Source organism: Triticum dicoccoides, chromosome 3A (assembly GCF_002162155.2).
Source record: "Triticum dicoccoides isolate Atlit2015 ecotype Zavitan chromosome 3A, WEW_v2.0, whole genome shotgun sequence".
NCBI classification, from domain to species: domain Eukaryota; kingdom Viridiplantae; phylum Streptophyta; class Magnoliopsida; order Poales; family Poaceae; genus Triticum; species Triticum dicoccoides.
The window spans coordinates 563882889-563896370 of record NC_041384.1 but is presented as its reverse complement, the minus strand read 5'-3'; positions in this window follow the sequence as shown (position 1 = coordinate 563896370).

Here is a 13482-nt window from a genome sequence, read left to right as displayed (position 1 = left end):
CATAATGATCACTATTCATCCAATCGATCGGCTTCAGTTAGCAACAGTAGTGAAGGAATCGCTCGATCGGGTTCAGTTAGCAACCATCGATCGATCGCTCGGGTTCAGTAACGCGTAGCCTGCAGTGCAATCGCTCGGGTTCAGTTAGAGCCCAACGCCTCGCTCGGATTCAGTTAGAGCCAACGCCTCGCACACACTCGCGTACGTGTACGAGAGAAACACGCATCACTCGGCCCCCGACCTCCCACCATAACCGGGACTCCCCGAAATTTCCCTCCCCCTCGCTTCTACCACGGTTTTTTCCGTCATGGATGGCCCAAAGAATGTCATGCAGTTGCGTCTCCGGCCCACCCAGGACAAAAAGCCCATTTTCTATCATGATTTTTTGTCATATAAGTAGGAGCCCACCACATCTATGATGATACTGTGTTTTGTCACAATTATCGTCATAGAAGTGTCATATGTATGACAGAAAAAAATTCGTTCAGCCCAAAATGTCACGGATGTGTCTTTTTTTGTAGTGGTACGATCCTTGTGCTGACTATTATCCCTGCTCTTCTCACAACCTTGCGCCCCGGCAACCGTATTAGGTGTCGTTTCCCACCGACACCGACGATCGAATCTCGTGCAAGTAACATACCGATGACAAAGGGAAAAATGTATGTTGTTATGCGGTTTGACCGATAAAGATCTTCGGAGAATATGTAGGAACCAATATGAGCATCCATGTTCCGCTATTGGGAATTGACCCGAGACGTGTCTCGGTCATGTCTACATAGTTCTCAAACTTGTAGGGTCCGCACGCTTAAAGTTCTGTGACAATCGGTATTATGAGTTTATATGTTTTGATGTACCGAAGGTAGTTTGGAGTCCCGGATATGATCACAGACATGACGAGGAGTCTCAAAATGGTCGAGACATAAAGATTGATATGTTGGAAGCCTATATTTGGATGTCGGAAGAGTTCTAGGTGAAATCGGGATTTTACCAGAGTGCCGGAGGGGTTACCGGAAGCCCCCGAGGGTTAATGGGCCTAGTTGGGCCCTAGTGGAGAGATAGATGGGCCGGCCAGGGCAGGCCGTGCGCCCCCTCCCCCTCTGGTCCGAATTGGACTAGGAAGGGGGGGCCTTTCCTTCTCCTTCTCCCCCTTCCTTTCCCCCTCCTAGTAAGAGTAGGAAAGAGGGGAGTCCTACTCCTACTAGGAGGAGGACTCCTCCTCCTGGCGCGCCCTACAGGGCCAGCCAGCCTCCCCCTTGCTCCTTTATATACGGGGGCAGGGGGGCACCCTAGAACACACAAGTTGATCATTCATCTCTCCCAGCCGTGTGCGGTGCCCCCTTCCACCATAATCCACCTCGGTCATATCGTAGCGGTGCTTAGGCGAAACCCTGCGACGGTAGCTTCATCAACATCATCACCACGCCATCGTGCTGACAAAACTCTCCCTCGAGCTCTACTGGATCGTGAGTTCATGGGATGTCACCGAGATGAACGTGTGCTGAACGCGGAGGTGTCTTACGTTCGGTACTGACTATTGGTCGATCGTGAAGACGTACGACTACATCAACCGCGTTGTCGTAATGCTTCCTCTTAATGGTCTACAAGGGTATGTGGACGACACTCTCCCCTCTTGTTGCTATGCATCACCATGATCTTGCGTGTGTGTAGGATTTTTTTTTTGAAATTACTACGTTCCCCAACAATGCACTTATGATTGGAACTCTAGCAAGCATCCGCAACTACTAAAGATCATTAAGGTAAAACCCAACCATAGCATTAAAGTATCAAGTCCTCTTTATTCCCATACACCATGACCCACTTATCTGTGTTTATGTTTCAGTCACCCATGCAACGCACACAATAAGCAAACCATGAACATATTGCAAATCCTACAGCGGGGATCCCTCACGCTTGCGCGACACGGAGATCACCATAGGACAGCACCAACAATAAAACATGCAACTCAAACCAATCACGGTCATCAATTAACCCATAGGACAAAACAGATCTACTCAAACATCATAGGATAGCCATACATCATTGGGAAATAATAAATAGCATTGAGCACCATGTTTAAGTAGAGATTACAGCGGGTAAAAGAGGGGTTACACCGCTGCATAGAGGGGGGAAGAGTTGGTGATGAGGGCGGTGAAGTTGATGGTGTAGATTGCAGTGATGATGATGGCCCCGGCGGCGCTCCGGTGCCACCGAAAGTGAGGGGGAGAGAGCCCCCTCCTTCTTCTTCTTCCTTGACCTTCTGCCTAGATGGGAGAAGGGTTTCCCCTCTGGTCCATGGTCTCCATGGCATGGGAGGGGTGAGAGCCCCTCCGAGATTGGATCTGTCTCTCTGTCTCTCTCTCTGTTTCCGCGCGCTCGATTCTGGCCTTTCACCATTTCTTATATTCCCGAAGATCCGTAACTCTGATTGGATTGAAATTTGAACATGTTTTTTATCCGGATATAAGCTTTCTTGCGACGAAAGAAGGGCAGCAACCGCCTTACGGGGTGTCCACGAGGTCCAGGGGCGTAGCCCCTACCTCGTGGCCCCTAGGGCATCGTCTCGCGTTGATTCCACTTCCCAAAATTCACATATATTCCAGAAAAACCCTTCGTCAGTTTTTATCCCGTTTGGACTCTGTTTGATATGGATTTTCTGTGAAACAAAAAACATGCAACAAACAGGAACTGGCACTGGGCACTGGATTAATATGTTAGTCCCAAAAATAGTATAAAAAGTTGCCAAAAGTATATGGAAGTTGTGTAATGTTGGCATGTAATGCTGGGCACTGGGCCTTTTTTTGATGGGCTTCTTTGGCATCTTTTTTTATTTGGGCTTCTTTTGGCCTCTTCTATTTTGATAACCTCACCTGAGACAATGCTCTAATAATGATGATCATCACACTTTTATTTACTTACAACTCAATACTACAACAAAGATATGACTCTATATGAATGCCTCCGGCGGTGTACCGGGATGTGCAATGATCTAGCGTAGCAAAGATATCAAAAACGGATAAGCCATGAAAATATCATGCTAGCTATCTTATGATCATGCAAAGCAATATGACAATGAATGCTCAAGTCATGTATATGATGCTGATGGAAGTTGCATGGCAATATATCTCAGAATCGCTATGGAAACGCCATGATAGGTAGGTATGGTGGCTGTTTTGAGGAATATATAAGGAGGCTTGTGTGTGACATAGCGTATCATATCACGGGGTTTGGATGCACCGGCGAAGTTTGCACCAACTCTCGAGGTGAGAAAGGGCAATGCACGGTACCGAAGAGGCTAGCAATGATGGAAGGGTGAGAGTGCGTATAATCCATGGACTCAACATTAGTCATAAAGAACTCAGATACTTATTGCAAAAGTCTATTAGCTATCGAAACAAAGTAGTATGCGCATGCACCTAGGGGGGTAGATTGGTAGGAAAAGACCATCGCTCGTCCCCGACCGCCAATCATAAGACAATCAATAAATAAATCATGCTCTGACTTCATTACATAACGGTTCACCATACGTGCATGCTACGGGAATCACAAACTTCAACACAAGTATTTCTACAATCCATAACTACTCACTAGCATGACTCTAATATCACCATCTTTACATCACAAAACTATTGCCAGGAATCAAACATATCATATTCAGTGATCTACAAGTTTTATGTAGGATTTTATGACTAACCATGTGAATGACCAATTCCTGTCATCTCTCTAAATAGATATAAGTGAAGCAAGAGAGTTCAATTATTTCTACAAAAGATATGCTGTAACGCCCCAGATGTAACTTTCCATATTTGTAACTCCAACTCTTGTCATTTCCGGCTATGTGATATGATATTTCCTTCGTGGTTGGGTTTTGCCTTTCGTTTTTGCATTTTGTTCATGTCATGCATCTCATCTCATAGCATCATGCGCATTGCATCTGCATGTTTTCATAAAACTTGCATCAGTTCTTAGTTGCCGCATTACCCCTCGCTTTTGTTGACCGTTCCGAGACCAACCTTGTTCTTCGTTTTTCCCTCTTGCCTAAACCGGAGTCTCTCTGTAAAGTGCACAGAGCCCCTCGCTTGCTCGTCCGAAACCTCTCCCAAACCCAACGCGCTCAGTCACCACCGTTGCATACAGTTCATCCCCAAACATCTATAAAACATCTCCGTTTTCTTAATAGGACACCTTAGCCTATTTTATCTCGACCATCCAATTTTAATCGGATGATCCAAACTTCCCTCTTTTCCTTATATATAGTCCAACCTCATACCTAATCTAGAGAAACCCTAAATTTTAGGAGGATTGTCCACCACCGCCGCGCCTTTTCCCGACCCCCACGACCTCCTCCGGCCCCGTTCCTGTCGAAGGCCGCCGTCGTCGCTCTGGTTCGGCGTGACCAGCTCATCTGCCTCGCGTCCCGTCCTCATTGCAGGGAGGAGGAACGCTCGCGCCCAGCCCGTCTTCGAGCCAAGCCGCCGCGCTGGAGATTTTTCACTGTCCAGCAGGTCCCGCTGACCATCCCCTGATCTTTTTCCTCTCCATCTCCCTTCATTTCTCCTGTACGTCTCTCACCTCGCTCTCCCGACATCGTTTTTCCCAAGGAATTAGGGGCTCAAGCCCCTCCATGGCCGCGCCCGACCTGCGCGACCCCGCCGGCCGGATTTGCTCGAGCTTGTCGTCCCCTGCGCCTCAAGTTCCTCCTGCTGGAGCCCCAAGTCCACCTCTACCCCGCACCAAGTCCTCTGCCCGCGCAGCCGCACGACGCCCTCTGCTTCACCCTGCGTTGACTGCCTGCATCGCGTAGCCTAGCGCCTCCCCAGCCCACTGCGTAGTCGGCCCAGCCTCTCCCCGAGCTGGCCTGATGGCCCATGGTGAGCCCCATGGATCCAGTGCCCAGCCAGTTTCAGCCCAGTTCATGTTTTTATCCAGTTATGCGAATTTGTCTAATTTCAAGATAAACCTGTTTTGCAGAAAACCCCCTAGACATCATGCATATAATAACTCCACAACCGTGCATCGGATTAAAATGATGTAAACATGTAAACTGCTTAGAATTCTGTCTAGTTTCATACTATGCCACTTTCATCCATGTTAAAAATGTTTAAATTGCGGTTTGAGTAATTTTTCTCAAATGCCATGCTAAAATGATTTATTTCATAACTAAATAATCGTAGCTCCATTTTAAATAAACTTTATAGGTAAATGGGGTAGAAAATTGCATAGATTAAGATGATGCACTTTATTTTACTGTTTAACAACATTAAAATATGTTTTAGGGCAGAACAGTAGCAAATTCGAAATATGCATATGAGGATTTTCCGGAATTGTTGTTTGTTGTTCCGGCCTCATTTAAACTTGCCTAGATAGGTAGTTTTATTGTGCTTCACCCCTTGCCATGTTTAATAATATTTAATATAGTTGGGTACATAATCGGGAGAGAACTTAATAAATGCATGTGGTGTTTCGTCAATATGCAACTCGTTGCATATTGAACTCCACTTAATTTGTAGTATTGTTTGTTGCACTTTGCCATGCCAGGCCTCATTAAACCAGACATGCATCATACTTGATAGTGCATCATGCCATGTTTATGCTTGTGTGTTTACCATGTTGTTTGCTTCTTTCTGGTTTGCTTCTCTCGTTAGCTTCGGTTTTGTTCTGGAGTTGTGAGGATTTGTTCGACTACGTCCGTTTGTCTTCTTCATGGACTCGTTCTTCTTCCTTGCGGGATTTCAGGCAAGATGGCCATACCCTCAAAATCACTTCTATCTTTGCTTGCTAGTTGTTCGCTCTATCGCTATGTCACGCTACCTACCACTTGTTGTATCATGCCTCCCATTTTGCCATGTCAAGCCTCTAACCCACCTTCCTAGCAAACCGTTGTTTGGCTATGTTACCGCTTTGCTCAGCCCCTCTTATAGCGTTGCTAGTTGCAGGTGAAGTTGAAGCTGGTTCCATGTTGGAACATGGATATGTTGGGATATCACAATATCTCTTATTTAAATTAATTCATCTATATACTTGGTAAAGGGTGGAAGGCTCGGCCTTATGCCTGGTGTTTTGTTCCACTCTTGCCGCCCTAGTTTCCGTCATATCGGTGTTATGTTCCTTGATTTTGCGTTCCTTACGCGGTTGGGGATTTATGGGACCCCCTCGACGGTTCGCTTTGAATATAACTCCTCCAGCAAGGCCCAACCTTGGTTTTAACATTTGCCACCTAAGCCTTTTTCCCTTGGGTTCTACAGACTCAAGGGTCATCTTTATTTTAACCCCCCGGGCCAGTGTTCCTCTGAGTGCTGGTCCAAACCGGGCGATGTCCGGCGCCCCCTGGGCAAGCAGGGTCTATGCCAACCCGACGTCTTGCCCATCTGGTGTGCCCTGAGAACGAGATACGTGCGACTCCTATCGGGATTTGTTGGCACATCGGGTGGCTTTGCTGGTCTTCTTTTACCATTGCCGAAAAGTCTTGTAACCGGGATTCCGAGCCTGATCGGGTCTTCCCGGGAAAGGAATATCCTTCGTTGACCATGAGAGCTTGTGATGGGCTAAGTTGGGACACCCCTGCAGGGTATTATCTTTCGAAAGCCGTGCCTACGGTTATGTGGCAGATGGGAATTTGTTAATTTCCGGTTGTAGAGAACTTGACGCTTGACTTAATTAAAAAGCATCAACCGTGTGTGTAGCCGTGATGGTCTCTTTTCGGCGGAGTCTGGGAAGTGAACACGGTTTTGGTTATGTATGAACGTAAGTAGTTTCAGGATCACTTCTTGATCACTTCTAGCTTCTCAGCCATTGTGTTGCTTCTCTTCTCGCTCTTATTTGTGTATGTTAGCCACCATATTTGCTTAGTGCTTGCTGGAGCTCCACCTCATTACCCCATCCTACCAATAAGCTTAAATAGTCTTCTCGCGGGTTTTGAGATTGCTGAGTCCTCGTGACTCACAGATACTACCAAAACAGTTGCAGGTGCCGATGACGCCAGTGCAGGCAATGCTACCGAACTCAAGTGGGAGTTCGACGAGGAACTTGGTCGTTACTACGTTTCATTTCTTGATGATCAGTAGTGGAGCCTAGTTGAAACGATCGGGGACCTAGCATTTAGGGTTATCTTCTTTTTATTTGGATTTGACCGTAGTCGGTCTATGTGTGTATCTTGAATGATGTATGAATTTATTTATGTATTGTGTGAAGTGGCGATTGTAAGCCAACTCTCTTTATCCCATTCTTGTTCATTACATGGGATTGTGTGAAGATGACCCTTCTTGCGACAAAACCTACAATGCGGTTATGCCTCTAAGTCGTGCCTCGACACGTGAGAGATATAGCCACATCGTGGGTGTTACAAGTTGGTAATCAGAGCCATCCCCAACTTAGGAGCCCCCTGCTTGATCGAATCGCTGGCGTTGTTGAGTCTAAAACTAAAATGTTTTGAGTCTTAGGATTATATATATCGGAGGGTAGGATTATTTTTTACTCCTCAGTCCCTTCTGTTGGGGAACGTAGTAATTTCAAAAAAATTCCTACGCACACGCAAGATCATGGTGATGCATAGCAACGAGAGGGGAGAGTGTTGTCCACGTACCCTCGTAGACCGAAAGCGGAAGCGTTAGCACAACGCGGTTGATGTAGTCGTACGTCTTCACGATCCGACCGATCAAGTACCGAACTTACGGCACCTCCAAGTTCAGCACACGTTCAACCCGATAACGTCCCTCGAACTCCGATCCAGCCGAGTGTTGAGGGAGAGTTTCGTCAGCACGACAGCGTGGTGGCGATGTTGATGTTCTACCGATGCAGGGCTTCGCCTAAGCACCGCTACAGTATTATCGAGGTGGAATATGGTGGAGGGGGGCACCGTAGACGGCTAAGAGATCAATGATCAATTATTGTGTCTATGGGGTGCCCCCCTGCCCCCGTATATAAAGGAGCAAGGGGGAGGCCGGCCAGCCCTTGCTAGGCGCGCCAGGAGGAGGAGTCCTCCTCCTAGTAGGAGTAGGACTCCCCTCTTTCCTACTCCTACTAGGAGGGGGAAAGGAAGGGGGAGAGGGAGAAGGAAAGGGGGGCACCGCCCCCCCCCCTCCCCTAGTCCAATTCGAACCAGAGGGGGAGGGGGCGCACGGCCCATCCTGGCTGCCCCTCTCTCTCTCCACTAAGGCCCATAAGGCCCATTACTTCTCCCGGGGGGGTTCCGGTAACCCTCCGGCACTCCGGTTTTCTCCAAAATCACCCGGAACACTTCCGGTATCCGAATATAGTCGTCCAATATATCAATCTTTATGTCTCGACCATTTCGAGACTCCTCGTAATGTCCGTGATCACATCCAGGACTCCGAACAACCTTCGGTACATCAAAACATATAAACTCATAATATAATTGTCATCGTAACGTTAAGCGTGCGGACCCTACGGGTTCGAGAACTATGTAGACATGACCAAGACACGTCTCCGGTCAATAACCAATAGCGGAACCTGGATGCTCATATTGGCTCCTACATATTCTACGAAGATCTTTATCGGTCAGACTGCATAACAACATACGTTGTTCCCTTTGCCATCGGTATGTTACTTGCCCGAGATTCGATCGTCGGTATCTCAATACCTAGTTCAATCTCGTTCCCGGCAAGTCTCTTTACTTGTTCCATAATACATCATCCTGCAAATAACTCATTAGTTGCAATGCTTGCAAGGCTTAAGTGATGTGCATTACCGAGAGGGCCCAGAGATACCTCTCTGACAATCGGAGTGACAAATCCTAATCTCGAAATACGCTAACCCAACAAGTACCTTCGGAGACACCTATAGAGCACCTTTATAATCACCCAGTTATGTTATGACGTTTGGTAGCACGCAAAGTGTTCCTCCGGTAAACGGGAGTTGCATAATCTCATAGTCATAGGAACATGTATAAGTCATGAAGGAAGCAATAGCAACATACTAAACGATCGTGTGCTAAGCTAACGGAATGGGTCATGTCAATCACATCATTCTCCTAATGATGTGATCCCGTTAATCAAATGACAACTCATGTCTATGGCTAGGAAACTTAACAATCTTTGATCAACGAGCTAGTCTAGTAGAGGCATACTAGTGACACTCTGTTTGTTTATGTATTCACACATGTATTATGTTTCCAGTTAATACAATTCTAGCATGAATAATAAACATTTACCATGATATAAGGAAATAAATAATAACTTTATTATTGCCTCTAGGGAATATTTCCTTCAGTCTCCCACTTGCACTAGAGTCAATAATCTAGATTACACAGTAATAATTCTAACACCATGGAGTCTTGGTGTTGATCATGTTTTGCTTGTGGAAGAGGCTTAGTCAATGGGTCTGCAACATTTAGATCCGTATGTATCTTGCAAATTTCTATGTCTCCCACCTGGACTAGATCCCGGATGGAATTGAAGCGTCTCTTGATGTGCTTTGTTCTCTTGTGAAATCTGGATTCCTTCGCTAAGGCAATTGCTCCAGTATTATCACAAAAGATTTTCATTGGACCCGATGCACTAGGTATGACACCTAGATCGGATATGAACCCCTTCATCCAGACTCCTTCATTTGCTGCTTCCAAAGCAGCTATGTACTCCGCTTCACACGTAGATCCCGCCATGATGCTTTGTTTAGAACTGCACCAACTGACAGCTCCACCATTCAATGTAAACACGTATCCGGTTAGCGATTTAGAATCGTCCGGATCAGTGTCAAAGCTTGCATCAATGTAACCATTTACGATGAGCTCTTTGTCATCTCCATAAACGAGAAACATATCCTTAGTCCTTTTCAGGTATTTCAGGATGTTCTTGACCGCTGTCCAGTGATCCACTCCTGGATTACTTTGGTACCTCCCTGTAGACTTATAGCAAGGCACACATCAGGTCTGGTACACAGCATTGCATACATGATAGAGCCTATGGCTGAAGCATATGGAGCATCTTTCATTTTCTCTCTATCTTCTGCAGTGGTCGGGCATTGAGTCTTACTCAACTTCACACCTTGCAACACAGGCAAGAACCCTTTCTTTGCTTGATCCATTTTGAACTTCTTCAAAACTTTGTCAAGGTATGTGCTTTGTGAAAGTCCAATTAAGCGTCTTGATCTATCTCTATAGATCTTAATGCCCAATATGTAAGCAGCTTCACCGAGGTCTTTCATTGAAAAACTCTTATTCAAGTATCCCTTCATGCTATCCAGAAATTCTATATCATTTCCAATCAGTAATATGTCATCCACATATAATATCAGAAATGCTACAGAGCTCCCACTCACTTTCTTGTAATTACAGGCTTCTCCAAAAGTCTGTACAAAACCAAATGCTTTGATCACACTATCAAAGCGTTTATTCCTACTCCGAGAGGCTTGCACCAGTCCATAAATGGATCGCTGGAGCTTGCACACTTTGTTAGCTCCCTTTGGATCGACAAAACCTTCCGGTTGCATCATATACAACTCTTCTTCCAGAAATCCATTCAGGAATGCAGTTTTGACATCCATCTGCCAAATTTCATAATCATAAAATGCGGCAATCGCTAACATGATTCGGACAGACTTAAGAATCACTACGGGTGAGAAGGTCCCATCATAGTCAATCAATTGAACTTGTCGAAAACCTTTAGCAACAAGTCAAGCTTTGTAGACAGTAACATTACCGTCTGCGTCAGTCTTCTTCTTGAAGATCCATTTATTCTCAATTGCTTGCCGATCATCGGGCAAGTCAACCAGAGTCCACACTTTGTTCTCATACATGGATCCCATCTCACATTTCATGGCTTCAAGTCATTTTGCGGAATCTGGGCTCACCATCGCTTCTTCATAGTTCGTAGGTTCATCATGATCTAGTAGCATGACTTCCAGAACAGGATTACCGTACCACTCTGGCGCGGATCTTACTCTAGTTGATCTACGAGGTTCATTAGCAACTTGATCTGAAGTTCCATGATCATCATCATTAACTTCCTCACTAATTGGTGTAGGTGTCACAGAAACCGGTTTTTGTGATGTACTACTTTCCAATAAGGGAGCAGGTACAGTTACCTCATCAAGTTCTACTTTCCTCCCACTCACTTCTTTCGAGAGAAACTCCTTCTCTAGAAAGGATCCATTTTGAGCAACAAATGTTTTGCCTTTGGATCTGTGATAGAAGGTGTACCCAACTGTTTCCTTTGGGTATCCCATGAAGACACATTTCTCCGATTTGGGTTCGAGCTTATCAGGTTGAAGCTTTTTCACATAAGCATCGCAGCCCCAAACTTTCAGAAACGACAACTTCGGTTTCTTGCCAAACCACGGTTCATAAGGCATCGTCTCAACGGATTTCGATGGTTCCCTTTTTAACATGAATGCGGCCGTCTCTAAAGCATAACCCCGAAACGATAGCGGTAAATCAGTAAGAGACATCATAGATCGCACCATATCTAGTAAAGTACGATTACAACGTTCGGACACACCATTACGCTGTGGTGTTCCGGGTGGCGTGAGTTGCGAAACTATTCCGCATTGTTTCAAATGTAGACCAAACTCGTAACTCAAATATTCTCCTCCACAATCAGATCGTAGAAACTTTATTTTCTTGTTACGATGATTTTCAACTTCACTCTGAAATTCTTTGAACTTTTCAAATGTTTTAGACTTATGCTTCATTAAGTAGATCTACCCATATCTGCTTAAATCATCTGTGGAGGTGAGAAAATAACGATATCCGCCACGAGCTTCAACATTCATCGGACCACATACATCTGTATGTATGATTTCCAACAAATCTGTTGCTCTCTCCATAGTACCGGAGAACGGCGTTTTAGTCATCTTGCCCATGAGGCACGGTTCGCAAGTACCAAGTGATTCATAATCAAGTGGTTCCAAAAGTCCATCAGTATGGAGTTTCTTCATGCGCTTTACACCGATATGACCTAAACGGCAGTGCCACAAATAAGTTGCACTATCATTATCAACTCTGCATCTTTTGGCTTCAACATTATGAATATGTGTATCACTACTATCGAGATTCATCAAAAATAGACCACTCTTCAAGGGTGCATGACCATAAAACATATTACTCATATAAATAGAACAACCATTATTCTCTGATTTAAATGAATAACCGTCTCGCATCAAACAAGATCCAGATATAATGTTCATGCTCAACACTGGCACCAAATAACAATTATTTAGGTCTAAAACTAATCCCGAAGGTAGATGTAGAGGTAGCGTGCCAACCGCGATCACATCGACTTTGGAACCATTTCCCACGCGCATCGTCACCTCATCCTTGGCCAGTGTTCGCTTAATCCGTAGTCCCTGTTTCAAGTTGCAAATATTAGCAACAGAACCAGTATCAAATACCCAGGTGCTACTGCGAGCTCTAGTAAGGTACACATCAATAACATGTATATCACATATACCTTTGTTCACCTTGCCATCCTTCTTATCCGCCAAATACTTGGGGCAGTTCTGCTTCCAGTGACCAGTCTGCATGCAGTAGAAGCACTCAGTTTCAGTCTTAGGTCCAGACCTGGGTTTCTTCTCCTGAGCAGCAACTTGCTTGCTATTCTTCTTGAAGTCCCCCTTCTTCTTCCCTTTGTCCTTTTTCTTGAAACTAGTGGTCTTGTTGACCATCAACACTTGATGCTCCTTGATTTCTACCTCCGCAGCCTTTAGCATTGCAAAGAGCTCGAGAATCGTCTTATCCATCCCTTGCATGTTACAGTTCATCACGAAGCTCTTGTAGCTTGGTGGCAGTGATTGGAGAATTCTGCCTATGACGCTATCATATGGAAGATTAACTCCCAGTTGAATCAAGTGATTATTATACCCAGACATCTTGAGTATATGCTCACTGCAGAACTATTCTCCTCCATCTTGCAGCTATAGAACTTATTGGAGACTTCAAATCTCTCAATCCGGGCATTTGCTTGAAATATTAACTTCAACTCCTGGAACATCTCATATGCTCCATGACGTTCAAAACGTCGTTGAAGTCCCTCTTCTAAGCCGTAAAGCATGGCACACTGAACTATTGAGTAGTCATCAGCTTTGCTCTGCCAGACATTCATAACATCAGGTGTTGCTCATGCAGTGGGCCTGGCACCCAGCGGTGCTTCCAGGACATAATTATTTTGTGCAGCAATGAGGATAATCCTCAAGTTACGGACCCAGTCCGTGTAATTGCTACCATCATCTTTCAACTTTGCTTTCTCAAGGAAAGCATTAAAATTCAACGGAACAACAGCACGGGCCATCTATCTACAAACAACATAGACAAGCAAGATACTATCAGGTACTAAGTTCATGATAAATTTAAGTTCAATTAATCATATTACTTAAGAACTCCCACTTAGAAAGACATCCCTCTAATCCTCTAAGTGATCACGTGATCCAAAACAACTAAACCATAACCGATCATCACGTGAAATGGAGTAGCTTTCAATGGTGAACATCACTATGTTGATCATATCTACTATATGATTCGCGCTCGACCTTTCG